Source organism: Rhinolophus sinicus, chromosome 6 (genome assembly GCF_057876585.1).
Source record: "Rhinolophus sinicus isolate RSI-liver-muscle chromosome 6, RSI-T2T, whole genome shotgun sequence".
Classification (NCBI taxonomy): domain Eukaryota; kingdom Metazoa; phylum Chordata; class Mammalia; order Chiroptera; family Rhinolophidae; genus Rhinolophus; species Rhinolophus sinicus.
In genome coordinates this window covers 23,958,975-23,974,636 of record NC_142506.1, presented here as the reverse complement: position 1 = coordinate 23,974,636, position 15,662 = coordinate 23,958,975, and the positions used below count along the sequence as shown (strand labels likewise).

Here is a 15,662-nt window from a genome sequence, read left to right as displayed (position 1 = left end):
ATTCTTACTTCTTTCATTCAAAGAAGATAACTATTTTCAACTCCTTAGAACCTTTCGCCATAGCCCCTTATGTACTGACTACATATGTGCCCTGACAAACTGAATAAGATAAACAAGAATACTCAAATGGAATAATCACAAAAGAAACTTGTAATTAGTAATTTTTCTCAAAATACCTTACTTAGAAGATATTTGATTGCAAGGAACAGAAGCTAGCTCGAGTAAAGAGTGGTAAATTACAGTGATAGATCTAGTATTCTAGAAGCTACACACAACCAAGTCTCTGAATGGGTGACATCATTGGAGGCCTTACCAGCCAGAGATTTTGGACCATTACTGAGCTACACTATCTTTGGAACCCAGCTACACTGCATTCTAGTATTTCACTATTAATATGACTTAACTACACTACATATGACTATTTTTCTATTTTCCAATCTCGTTGATTTTAAAACATGTATAATCTGAAACCAAAATATATCTACATATTCTCCACCTTCAAGTCCTAGCCACTTTTACAATATCACACACATGCACACACACATACTCACACCACATGCACACACTCACGTACATGCACTAACCATTCAAACTCAGTCCCAAAACTGGCCAAGAAAAGCAGAAACAACAAAATTCGGTATAATTTAAAAAAAAGAATACTTTTTGACAGCAATATATATATATAAATATATTTTTTAGAATTGTAGACCAACATTTATTGACATGGAAAGTTGTAAATATTATTTTATTAAATTAAAAAGCAATCTACAAAAAAGCCTATGAGTTATCACATGAATTCATTTATTTATTTATTTAATTTAAATATACAAACATTCATAGAAATTTTTTGTATGCAATTTAATTCTTTACTTCAACTTTATAAGCGGATAATCACTTGTTTTACACTTGCTTATTCTTTTTTTTTTCATTTTTTAAATTAGTTTCAGGTGCATAAGACAAAGTAATACTTAGACGTTTATCATTTATATCCCTCACACTGTGTGAACTCCCTTCCCCCCACCCACTATCCCTCTGACATGTCAGAGCCATTACATTTCCACTGTCTCTATTCCTAACGGACAGCAATATTTTTAAGTCTCAGGTTAGAATGCATTAAACAAAAGTACAGGGTTGAGCCAAGGTTTCTATGTAGTATCATTACATTTAATGTATTCTATAACCATGGATGTTACAACCACTAATCCCAGTCACCTTGACCCTTTGTATCATTAGTCACAGTGAGGACCCTGTTGTAGCATGAATGGATCAATGCAAATCCACCCCAATCACTGAAATACTACCTCAAATTGCATGCTTTACGGTGGGTAAGGGTTAACGTCTTGATTTATAAGGAGTTAATTATAACCACCATTGAAACCAAGATCAAGGGCTGAAATTAAAACGAGCTAAAAGACAATCTAAAAACGTGAAAAGACTAGAGAGCAGAACAGCTGGAAGGGAAATGCTAGTGGGAAGAAAAAGGTAGGAAGAAAAGCCAGTGTTCAGATGGAGGAGGATAAAGGGAGTAGCAAAGTACAGAGATAAAATAAATAAAATATTGTAGATGTACTGTACTTTAAAAAGTTGAGCTAACTTCATATATGCTGTTATATTAAGGCCCTGTTTAAAAAGACAATGATCTGGGAACCATTTTTGAGAATTCCGTTCTCTTTACCTTATAATTGTATGTGGCTCTTGAAACAGAAACAAGGGGACCACATAGCTACACTGAATGACATGAAACGTGTTTCAAATGAGGGACTAATACTTTCAAACATATATAATAGGCAGTTTCTTAATATGGAATGCATGGTCTACCAAATGGTCCATGGATAGAATTCAGAAGATCTATACACTTGGATGGGAAAGATTATACGTATCTTTATTTTTAATAACAGCCAACTAAAATTTAGCGTTGCCTTCAAATACGAATGTAAATAACAAACTGCAGTAGTATTAGTAGTATCTGGAACTGAATCATGAGTAGATATATATATATATATATATATATATATATATATATATATATATATATATATTTTCGTAGCACATTATAATTGTTGCAGATAACTTAAACTACCATTTATGCTTATTACTTCTTTGAAATTACACTATTTATTAGACCTGCTCTTGGACATTATCAAATGTATCAATAAACAAAAAACACTTGTACTACTATATCACAAATTTGTTTTCTTTTTAATATTTTCACAACTGTATTCCAATATAATTGGTTTTCTTTGTACTGCTTTGTATTTTACTTTGGGCATCTAAAAACATTATTGTGAGAAATGTTTCACAGGCTTCACTAGATTGCACTAGGAGCCATGGAGCGAAATCTCAAGATTCCTGATCAAAATATCAGTGATATAGTAAAGACTTCCATGTCAATAAAAATAGTTTTTTATTTTATAATACAGATCATTTTAAAAGAATGAGAAAATAACAAACAGTATAAAAGTATAGAAGTAAAAAGTAGGAGTCTCCGAATGCACAGACTTCCACTATCCAGTTCACTGTTTGGTGTGTATCCTTCCTGACATTTTCTATATATATTAAAAATATCTCTTATTATAGAACTTTTTAAAATGTATAAACAGAATCACAACATATGCAATATTCTACAACATGGCTTTTAAATTGAACAATATATTGTGGATATTTCTCAACAAAATTACATACAAATTTACTTCATTTTTAAAATGGTGTCTTTTTTTGTTTCTTTTTTATCTTTCTTAAATTTATTGGGGTGACATTGGTTAGTAAAATTATATATGTTTTAAGTATACAATTATATAATACATCATCTATATATTGCACTCACCACCCAGAGTTCTCCTTCCATCACCATGTTTGACTCCTTTTACCCTTTTCTACCACCCCGCCCTCTTACCCTCTGGTGACGACTAAACTGTTGTTTGTGTCTATGATTTGTTTGTTTGTTTGTCTTGTTCCTTTTTTGCTTTCAGTTTTATATCCCACATGAGTGAAGTCTCGACTTTCTCTCTCTGACTTCACTTTGCACGATAATCTCAAGATTCATCCATGTTGCTGCAAATGGCAGTATTTCATTTTGTCTTATGGCCAAGTAATATACATATATATATATATATATATATATATATATATATATATATATATATATTCCATATATATATATATATATATATATATATAGTCCACAGTAATATATATATACACATATATATGCATATATGTGTATATATATATATATACATACACACACACACATATATATGTATATATATATATATATATATATATATATATATATATACATTCCACATCTTATTTATCCAATCATCTATCGAAAAATACTTTGGTTGTTTCCATGTCTTGGCCACCATGAATAATGCTACAATAACATAAGGATACATATATCTACAGATAAATGTTTTCATATTTTTGGGGGTAGATACCCAGAAGAATTGCTGGGTTGTATGATAATTCTATTCTTAATTTTTTGAGGAACCTCCATACTGTTTCCCGTAGTAGCTATACCAATTTACACTCCCACTAGCAGTGTGTGAGGGTTCCTTTTTCTCCACAACCTCTTCAACACTTGTTATTACTTGTCTTGTTGATAATAGACTTTCTAACAGGTGTGAGGTGGTATCTCATCATGGTTTTGACTTGCATTTTCCTAATAGCTAGTGAAGTTGAGCATTTTTTCATATTTGGATGTCTTGGGAGAAGTGTCTGTTCAGATCCTCTGCTGATTTTTTAATTGGATTGTTTGTAGTTCTGTTGTTGAGTTGTATGTGTTTTTTAGATACTTTGGTTATTAGCCCCTTATCGGCAGTATTGTTTGCAAATGTCTTCTCCCATTTGGTTGGTTGCCTCCTTGTTTTGTTGATGGCTTCTTTTGCTGTGCAGAAGCTTTTTAGATTGATATAGTCCCATTCATTTATTATTGCTTTTACATCCCTTGCCTTTGAGGTCAAATTCATAAAATCCTCTCTGAACCAAAGGTCCATAAGTTTAGTACCTATGCTTTCTTCTATGCTATTTATTGTTTGTTAGGTCTTATGTTTAGGCTTTTGATCCATTTTGAGATAGCAGTCTGCCTTCACTCTTCTGCACATGGCTTTCCAGTTTTCCCAGCACAATTTATTGACGAATCTTTCTTTTCTCCATTGTATGTTTTTGGCTCCTTTGTCAAAAATTACCTGCCCATATATATGTGGGTTTATTTCTGGGTTCTCAATTCTATTCCATTAGTCTGTCCGTTTTTCTGCCAATACCATGCTGGTTTGATTATTACCACTTTGTAGTACAAATTGAAGTCAGGAAGTGTGTTACCTCCAGTCTTGGTCTTTTTTTTTATAGGATTGCTTTGGCTATTCGGGGTGTTTTGTGATTCCATACAAATCTGATGTTTTTGTTCTATTTCCTTAAAAAATGTCATTGGGATTTTGATGGGGATTGGATTAAATCTGTACATTGCTTTGGGTGATATGGCCATTTTAACTATGTTGATCCTTCCAATCCATGAACACAAAATATCTTTCCACTTCTTTTGTCTTTTTCAATTTCTTTTAATAATGGCTTATATTTTTCAGCATATCAGTCCTTTCCATCCTTTGTTAAGTTTATTCCTAGGTATTTTATTCTTTTTGTTGCAATTGCAAAAGACATTTTTTGTTTTCATTTCTTTTTTTCTGAAATTTCATTGTTAGTATATAGGAACGCAATGGGTTTTTGTACATTGATTTTGTATACAGCAACTTTATTCTATTTGTTTATTGTTTCTAATAGTTTTTCGGTGGATTCCTTATAAAGAATCATGCCATCTGCAAAAAGTGACAATTTAATTTCTTCATTCCCAATTTGGATGTCTTTTATTTCTTTCTCTTGCCTGATTGCTCTGGCAAGGATTTCCAATACTATGTTGAATAACAGTGGCATCCCGGTCTTCTTCTTGGTCTTAGAGGAAAAGCTTTCAGTTTTTCACCAGTGTGATATTAGCTGAGGGTTTGCTGTGTATGGCCATTATTGTTTTGAGGTACTTTCCTTCTATAGCCCTTTTATTAAGTGTTTTATTCATAAATGGATGTCATATCTTGTCAAATGCTTTATCTGCAGCTATTGATATGATCATATGATTTTTTATCCTTTATTTTGCTTGTGTGGTGTATCACATTGATCGATTTATGTATGGTGAACCATCCTTGTGCCCCTGAGATGAACCCCACTTGATCATAATTGTGTCATAATATTTCATGATAGTGTTATAGTTCAAATTATGCTATTGGCCTTCTATTAATGGGTATTTAGATATTTTCAAATTGCAATAAACATTTTATTCACAGAGGTGATGTTAAAAGTATTTAATAATCCTTATATCATGGGCACTGATCAATAAAAGTGGATCCCAGCTTTAATGGTAGGGGGAGATTCTAGCAGCCCCCTGCTGAACCAGGCATTAATCTCTTTTCGCTGGGTCACAGGCCCACTGCAGAGGGTAGGGTAGCTAAGGTATTGGATGAGAAATTCAAGGAGGTCAGTGCAGCAACCATTTTCAAAAGGCTTTCTGTGTTTTAACAACCACCACAGCTATAACTTGCCTACTGGTTGAATATAAACTCAGACTATACATATATCTCTGAACATTGATGTGAGTGTATCTATTGGTTAAATGGCTAGAGTGCAATTGCTAGATCAATGAAAATGTATATTTATATTTAGATGAAAAATGCCAAATTGCCTTTTTAAAAAGTACACTAATTTATTCTCCTTCTAACAAACCTTCATCAAATATATCATTTTTTTAAATCTTTGTCTATATGCACACAGAAATTTTAATACTTAATATTATCAAATTTTAATCTTTGCTCATTATGTTTATAGAAATTTGTATTGCTCTTTTATTCTGTGTTTTTTAAAAATTATAAGTGAAGCTGAGTGTCTTCTCATGTTAAATGATTAGTGTGTGTTTTTTGTTGTTGTTGTTTTTTCTGGAGGCCAGCCACTGAGTCCTTTGTCCAGTCTGGTAGTGAGCATTCGTTTGTTTTTTATGGATCTTCAAATTAGAGTTTTAAAAATATGCATTAAAGAAAGTAGCCCTTTGTTTGCCATATTTGTCATGTTTCCTTTTTCCAGTCTTTTTGTATCATTTGGCTTTACTGATTTTTTAAATATAGAGAAAACTTTCATTTCTATGTAGTCAAAATTATCAGTCTTTCCCTTTTGAATTCTGGATCTTGTGTCACTTTTTAAAAGCCTTTCATATTCCAATTTTATTAAAAACAGTCATCTGAGTTTTTTAAAACTACTTTTATGGTTTTAGTTTAAATTTTTTTGATCCATCTGGAATTTATTTTAGTGTAATGAGTGAGGTAGGAATCTAACTTAATTATTTTCCAAATGGTTAGCCAGTTGTCCCAACACTATTTATTGACTAATCAAGTCTTTCCTCCACAGATGATACTAAATTCTCAAATGTACTTGCATTCATTTTTAGATTTTCTGATCTGTTCCATTGATTATTTTATTCCTGTTCCAGTGTCATACTCTTTTAATTACTTTATTATGTTTCTGTTACTCTTTTCTTTCATATTTTTCTCAATAATTTCATCCAATCATCTGCTTAAAAATTTTTAAAATTTTTTTTTTCACATTTCACAAAATCAGTTCTATAACTGGAATCAGAGTGAATTCATAGATTAGAGATAATTGATATCATTACAATAATGAGTCTTTCCATAAAAGAAAGTTATATCTTCCTAATATTGACCTCTTCAGTAGAATTTTATATTTTTCTTTATTTTTTAAGTTTGTCCCTAGATTTTTGATTGTTGATTTCTATTGTAAATTGGATCTTTTATTTCTATATAATTTCAAGCCAACTTTTTATTGTGTATAGGAAAGTTAGTTATTTCTTTGTTTATTTTTTAAACTAGTATGCTTACTGAATTATAATTGTTTCCCATTATTTTACTTTGCTTTTATTGGACCTGCTAGAAAAACAACTGCACCACTGGAAATGCTACCAGTACCTTCTTTCTTGCAATATTTGAATTTTTCAGAATCTTTTATTTCATTTTCTTGTCTAATCTCATTTTTAAAAATAAGAAACATGTCAAAGTAATAGAAAATAGATGGGGAATTTCTCCAGGGATAAAACTGTATCAACATCCTTGGATAAAATAAAATGCTAAGAATAATTCTTCTTGTTCAGGGAAGCTACTTTTCTACATAGTCTTCAACAAATGAATCATTCTTGGTCATATTTTCAAGCTCAGCATACACCTCCTGCCCTATAATTGTTCTAATAATTTTAAAATAAAAACATTGATAGCTGTGGACAACTATAAATAACCAAAATGGAAGGCATTCGCACCATGCTTTCAAAATGCACTTGTTTAGTTTTACTTTGCCAATAACTTAAACCATATGTAAAGGGCAAATTCTCCTGCAGAATCACATTCTACAAGTGGCATGCACAATAAATGATAGCGTTTGACAAGTTTTTACCAGTTTATTTCTTTTTAGAGACAGAAAAGCCAGTTGCTACAACCAGTGTAAAGTGAAAAAACATATACCTTACCAATCCAGGGATTTTTTTTTTTTTTGGCCTGTGTTAAATCATGTTTATACAACAGTAGCTTTGCTGGACAGGTTGCCGTATATCCTCTCCTATTCCCTTTACTCCTGTTACAGAAGCTGTAGAGTCAGTGCATAGTGGTGCTGATTAAATGCCATTTGGTGATGAGGCTGATAACTTTTAGGGGCTTGAAGCTGAAGATATTGATAGACTTGCAGATGTTCTGATTCCCTTGAAGATCAACTTGAGAAACTGAAAGCTGAGCTTCACTGCATTTAAATTCAGGCATCTCAGCTGGGATGCTATTGGGCAGCTATAGGAACAAGATGTGAATAGGAATAATAACACACACGCTGATTACCTAAATCACTAACCCCCATGAGGGGGTGGAAGTGAAGGTACCTAAGGGTACTTAGATTTAAAATGTGATTTTTCCCCCCACTGGATAAAAAGCAACACCTCTGATGTGCTTATGTGTTCATGGCCCGTTTCCTGTATATTGAATACTTGGGCGTGTATCATAAGCAGAGAGAGATGAGAAGATGAAAGTGAGGCATGTTAGAGGTGAAATGAAGGCAAGGTTATCATTGCTTGAAGGATTTGGAGTTCTCCAGCTTGTTGATTCTACCCAATTTCCAGGTGAACACAAGTGGCTCTTTCCTACACTCATCGTGAAACTGTATTTTCTCCCTTTTAGGATAGAATTAAGTGACTGATTTGTTTATACTCAATATGTTATTTCAATTTCTAGTGAAGATTTAGTCCTTCTCTTTGAGGTTGCTATCTGACTAACTTATGAAAAATGTTAAATGATTAAATTTGGTGAAACTGTAAATGGTCAAGATCCATGTCAGGTGATCCTGTAACCAATTATAAATAGAAAGCTTTTCATAAGAACCAGGAACATAAGAAAAGTGACAGAGATGAGAAAGGACAAAGTTACAGTCTATATTTTGAGTGTCGAAAATGTAAAGGTAAGGTAAGATAAGCAATGATGTTATCTGAGATGGTGCTGGATAGGCAGTTATGTGTGCTGTGGCTATCAGGTTACACTTGATACCAAGTTCTAATAAATTAAAAACAGACAGTCATCCAGACAGTGATTTTCAATTTGTTCAGTTGACTAAGCAACCATCATCCTTGGGACTCTGTCCTTCTAGCCCCAAATAGTTACACATTTATGCCATTATATGACCAGGAACAATTTTATTATCAGAAACTGGAACTGTATTATAGGAATGAGAGTTTCTGAATCTCAAAAATAGTGCATAAAATTTATAATAAAAGTATATATTTAGGAGGATAAATATTACCTATCCTAGTTACTTAATTTAATGTGAAGGCGAGTAATAATTCTGAATTTAATAATTTCATGTCAAATTATTTTGACGTCTGAGAAAAGATAAGGAAAAGCAGGCAGCAAAATTTTAAGAAAGTGTTCTAGAGAAATTTAACCTGAGAAACACTATTCACTAAACTGAATTCACGGGGATTTTAATAAGGGAAAAAGAAAAGTTGAGATGGAAAGGGTCTTTCTTCATATGTGTTTTTTAGATATGCCCAGTAACTACTCTTTGTATTTATGGTCTACTTTTTTTCGAGGAGCAAAATATTGAAGTAGAAATAAAATGACTCTAGAACTTCTTAGGCAATTTAAAAATTCTATGCTAGTTAATGTTGTTTGTGAAAACCAACCCCATGTTTTTAGTACTGGGAAACTCTGTTGATGCTTTAATGAAGAAATTGAGGACTCATCAACAAATTATCCTAGTCAAATTATCCTACTGTGAAACCTACATCGGATAATTACCCCTCATGCTCAGATCATCTGATTAGTGTTTCAGTCCTCGATCCTTAAATATGAGCAGATAATCAAGATTACTGCACATCTGAAGAAAGGCTTTAACATGGAACATAAAAAAAGCAGAAAAAGTGCCGGTCCGGTGGCTCAGGCAGTTAGAGCTCCATGCTCTTAACACCGAAGGCTGCTGCTTCAATTCCCACATGGGCCAGTGGGCTCTCAACCACAAGGTTGCCAGTTCAATTCCTTGAGTCCTGCAAGGGATGGTGGGCAGCGCCCTCTGCAACTAAAATTGAACATGGCACCTTGAGCTGAGCTGCGGCTGAGCTCACGGATGGCTCAGTTGGTTGGAGCATGTCCTCTCAACCACAAAGGTTGCCGGTTGGACTCCCGCAAGGGATGGTGGGCTGTGCCCCCTGCAACTAGCAAACGGCAACTGGACCTGGAGCTGAGCTGCGCCCTCCGCAACTAAGATTGAAAGGACAAAAACTTGACTTGGAAAAAAGGCTTGGAAGTACACACTGTTCCCCAATAAAGTCCTGTTCCCCTTCCCCAATAAAATCTAAAAAAAAAAGTAATAGTAAATCTTATTGCTAAATTTGAAAAAAAAAAAAAAAAAAAGCGGAAAAAAAAGGAGAAAAAAACAACACTTTGGAGGAAACAGAGCCTAGGCAAGAAGAAGAAAGCTTGACAATCATTAGTATCCTGGGAGGTAAGAAGATAGTGCAAATGTGAGATAAGCAAGAGCTCTTAGAAATTCAAAACATAAAAGCAGTTGAAAGTAATAATAGATGGAAATACAGTTTAGCAAATCTCCCAGAGATTATAGCAAAAAGAATAAGAATTGGCAGGTAGAGGAGAAAAAGAATGAAAACTTACATGGAGATTCAGACAATTGGCACAGAGTTCAATGTCTGAATTTGACTTTATGACCAATACATTATAAATTACAATGAAGAAAAATGAGGCAACTATTAACTCCAGGGAAAATGTAAAGATTAATAGTAAGGCAAAGTAATCATAGCTTTTTCAATGGCACAACTTTGAATAGCATTTACTGAGTTATACTAATGTGAATACTGAACAATGATCTAACTAAAATTGTGCTTTAACTGTAGTGGAAGAATAAGAGATGGGAAACAAGTCAGTATGACGGGACAGGGAGAAGAAAGAGAACCACATCCTCAGCTCCAGTCTGATGTCAGTAGTTGATGGCTAATACTGGGGGAAAATAAGTAGCATCACTACTATGTATTTTTAGAGATATGAAAGTAAATAACAAATATAATCTCTAAAAGTAGTGTTTTTCATAATAAAATCTCTATGATCTTTGTAGAAAAATTTACCTCTTTAAATGATGGGTATGCATAACTAATAAAAAGAAAACATTCCTTCATTTTAGATTATTAGAATTTTCTTATGACTAATATTACTTGAGTGTAAATTAAAGTCCTTTTCTATTGAGTTTAAAAGCATTTACATGCAGTAATTCTTAAGTAGAACACAGATTTTTATTATATATAATAATGTCTTCTAATTTGCGTATTGTAAAATTCCATTAACTCATCTTTAAAATCATCTCTTACTTAATGGATTCTGTAACTTTAGGAGCTGGGCATTTTCCCCAACTTAAAATGAAGTTTCAGAGAATGAGAGAAATTTTTAGAATTGCCTAAGATCTCTTAGGAATTTTGGGAGAGTAACAAGATCAGAACATAACATTACCAGTTCTCTGTCATCATGCCACAAAATCATGTTGAATTTTCACAAATATTTAAAAAATAATAAACAAAAAAACCTCCAACAATTTGAGGATCCCAAAAGAAAAAACAAACACAATAATGCTGGCATTATTGTAAACTAATTGTGCATATTTGACAAGGACTCATGAATTCCTGTCAGATACAAAAGTAGAGAAGTCAATTTCCTTCAAAGCTGTGGCAATCCACAATTCAATAAAGACTATCATGAATAAGTATAAAGAGCAGAATGAGCAATAAGATTTAGTGTATAATCACTGAATAAATATGGTCCAAGGCTAATTACCATATAACTGAAAGCAAATCAGTGAAGGGTAGAGAAAGCTAAACACACACACACACACACACACACACACACACACACACACACACACAACAAAACTTTATTCCAATTATTTTCCATCGGTGGAACTGATTATTTCTGGTTTTGATTGGATAGGACCTCAGCTCACCCTTCTATTTTTTTATTTTCAGTATTTATTTATTTTTTTGAAGTGACAGGAAACAATCCTTTATAACACATCTAGAGTTTACAAAGGACTTTCATTTCACATGATCTCCTTTTACCCTCAGAACAATTTGTAAAGTAGAACTTTTGTCACATTTCACAAGTAAGGAACTGCTGCTCAGAAACGATACTATCACTTCACTCTTATTATTGCTTCTCAGGAAAGGTTTTCGTTCTGTATTTCTCCTTAAATACAGATGATTATAGGCCTCTCCTCTTCTGCTGTATCCTCTCATTAGATGCCCTCATCTATTTTCATGGTTTTAGCCATCACATGTAAACTGACATCCACCAATTCTATCATTCACAGCCCAGATCTTTCCATTGAGCACCTGACTTATATACAGAGGGTGCCCCAAAAAATGTATACATATTTTAAGAAAGGAAAAAACTGTATTAAAATTGTAATACAATAAATGATGTTAACAGTCATTTGATTAACACCATTTTTTGAGCGAACGTCATACTATGCATTGCTACCAGAATTCAATTCAACTTTGAAAAGCAATACATAGATAATATCTCTTAAAATGCGTACATTTTTTGGGCATCCCCGGTACACACAATGCCTGCCTACAATCTCATGTTCATCAACCACGTCTAAAATGAGGAGCACTGCTAGCAGTCCCAGCCCTACAGAGAAAAGCCAGTAGCCACTGCTAGGAGGGAGGAGGCGGGGCTTCAGAGGAGGGACAAAAGCCCCCGGAGCTCAGAGGTATGTAGGTGAACCTTAAACACTAGGCATTTTTGTTTTGACTTTTGATTTTTATTTTAAATCTTTTTATACTAAATCTTAATTTCAGGTTGCTTCAAATCTTTCTTTGAAAGTGAGAGAAGTCAAATATATAAATCTGAATGATGCTTACAGGAATCCTGTATGGTAGACAAGCGAAGTATTTTCAGTCTAATTTTACAATTCAATCACTAGTTCATAGATTTGTTCAAACATTTACTGAGCACTTTTTATGTGCCAGGCATGGTGCAAGGCGCTGGGTATAACAATGATTAAGACAAACTTCCTCCAGGAGCCTACAGTCTAATGGTAAACTACTGAGTAAACTGAGGTACAGAGTGGTAAATGACTTAGCCAGGGAGATAGAATTAACTAGGTACTTGGAAATGGGGGACAAGAGCTGGAGAGAGGGCAGGGTACAACTAACTCATCATAAGTAAACTCCTTTGATGGAAGAGCAAGGCTGCATATAGAAACATATAACAAAATCTACAAGCAAAACGTTAAAATAATTTCCAATTTTCACTGTAATTGAATTCTTGTTGTGCAATCAATTAAGCCACTACATGATAGCATTTCCACACTCGCCCCTACAAACCACCGGTCTGCTCAGACACAATAACCGTAGGTAGCTAGAAATCCAGTTCTAGCACTGGGAATCATACTGAAATTCTTTAATTATATCCAGAAATTTTAAACGCATAACATAGTTATGATAGTTCTACATGTAGAAGTTTGGAAACAATTCTCCTCTAATTCTCATTCAGAGGATTCTAGTAAGTTATAGATACCACAGAAATTAGAGAATTTGTGTTACTCTCCATATTTTTGGTTGTACACTTAGATATATTTCATAAGTAATCTAAACATTATAGATATATACAAATACATCACATTTAGATGTGTGTGCACACTCATCCAATGTGTATCAGCTAATTGCAGACATGAACCATGTAAGGCAATTTCTTTTGTGATAACGACACATGATCTTTGAAGAAAGGGGCAGAGGCCATGAATAACTATCCATGTCATGCCTGGCCATCTGTTTCAGTGATACGCTTTGTGATGAAGTTATTTCAGTAGGCAGGATGTCTGTTGCATTGACAAAAAGCAGTGAATAATTATTAAAAGAGTTGTTTTTGAATGTGGAAACAATAATTATCCAGGAATCTAAGTAATGAACTACCCAGACACTACTGGCCTTAATGCTGCTGACTGGGAAATCAGGGAACTAACTTCACAGGTGATTTCTGGCTCTGAGAATCAAATGTGATGCATAATTCATTCATCCATACAGGATGTTCCAAAAACACTCAATACAGGAATTCTCAAATCCTATCAGTTGCTCACTTCAAGCAATTCTTCACTTTGTTGTCGAGGATTTTCTTCTTTATCAGGGTGTTCTGAGTGTTAGCTTTGAGATGAGAAGGTCCCTCCACCTTCAGACATTCTATTACTTGAGTGATCCTGTGCCACTTCACGTAAATAAACATCAGCGGGCCCTTTGGTGCTCGGTATTGTACTGTGTACATCTTCTCTGGGAGCTGGAACATCCCATCTGGTTTCTGCTAGAGCTTTAACTGCAATAACAACCTGTTCATGGAAGGCTTGAAAGCTACGAATATCTTGATATGTCACATATGCTAGTCTTTCATTTTCTTTGTCTGGTGGTAACGCAAACAACTGCTGAGCAAAATCCTTCATTAACTCATCTAGAGCATCTTTCATGGATGGTAAATCACTAAGTTCCTCCTGCAGCTTTCTCCTGTTGGGGCACTGCTCCAAAATTGCTGAGATCAGATCCTACCCATCTAATAGGTTCATATATATATATATATATATATATATATATATATATATATATTTATTTATTTATTTTCCAACCAGGTCGATTCCAAGACATTGGTGTGTCATTACGCTCTTTGTTTTTTTGTACTTCCAGTTTGGTTGCAACCTTATTTAAGTCAAGAATACTCCCCAGGGGCATTTCTGACAAGATCCATACATTTTGAAGTTAAACCAGGGGTGCATCAGAACAAGTCTTTAGAGCTTTTCTAATGGGCACATATTGTACATTATCTTCTAAACGAATCCTTATTTTGGATGGCAGCAGGCCCCCCACGTTAATGGGGTCTCGGCACCGGAAGCGTACCCGCTCCTCGTTTGTCCGGGTCCAGGCAATCTCCCGCGCCAGCAGCTGCTGTTGACGTGCGCTGCCCAGCCAGCTGCCCCTCACGCTCGCACCCCCGGGAGCGCTCCCCACTGCCTTCTCCTGCTCGTGTGGATGCCGCCGCCAACCTGCGGGCTCCCAGAGCCACGCGGAAGCCGGCTCATGCTCTGCTGAGGTGCATGGGGCACTGCCCACGGCCCAGAGGTATAATGCAGACTGGAGGAGAGCAGGGTGACCAATACTCTTCCTCAGCTCACCCTTTTAGATAAGAATATTATTTACATCTAGTTTATATGAAAGCCTTCCTCTTTAACAAAATATTTAAAGAACAGAAACAAGGGAGTAGATACAGATTTGGCCTCAGACTTCTCATCTGTAAAACTGGGATAATAATAGTACCCATTCCACAGGTTGTTGGGAGGGTTAAATGAAATAATGTACGGAAGCAATTGACATAGTGTTTCAAACCATTTTAAAGGTAAATTCTAATTTTACTGTTTCTGCTTAGTTCTCTATACTGGTCTTCTACTTAGAATCCCTTAATGAAAATATCAATATTTTTAAGTGATGGCAGGGTCCTTAGGTATAGCTTGGAAGGAGAAAATTGAAGGGGAAAAATAAAGAAGAAAAATTACACTGTATAATATATTAAGAGAAACTTTCAATTTGTTGGGTGTGAGGGTCCACACAGGAGGTTTGGGAGTCCTGGACAGGAAGGAAAGGAGTGTAGTGGAAGAATGAAACATATCCAAAGATGGGGAGACGGCACAGTTTAAAACAACCTTCTAATGATTACTTTTCCTTCTTCCATGTTGGGCATATTCCCCCTCCCTAAACGTTTTGTTTAATAAAAAGCTGGCTACTCACCCAACAGTCTTTTGTTAGTGCAGCTTTGGGAAATGAACAGGGGGTTAAGCATACAGACAAAGAGAGGTCACAGAGGCAAGGCAGTGAATGGAGATTGGGACTGGCAGTGAGAGATGGCTGGATCCTGCAAGTCTCTCCCATGCCCCCACCACCCTAAAAAGCACCTGGGAAATTGTGGAGGGTCCTGATTTTCCCAGTGTCTACAGAATAGGGAACTGAGCCAATTTGTCTGAATACCCTAGAAGGCTGGCAAATT

The 15,662-nt window shown here is 34.7% G+C and overlaps 1 pseudogene; it reads right to left on the bottom strand.

The window, feature by feature from the left end:
* Positions 1 to 13,707: 13,707 nt before the first annotated feature.
* Positions 13,708 to 14,524, bottom strand: LOC141567892 (transcription factor E2F6 pseudogene; annotated as a pseudogene).
* Positions 14,525 to 15,662: the final 1,138 nt, after the last annotated feature.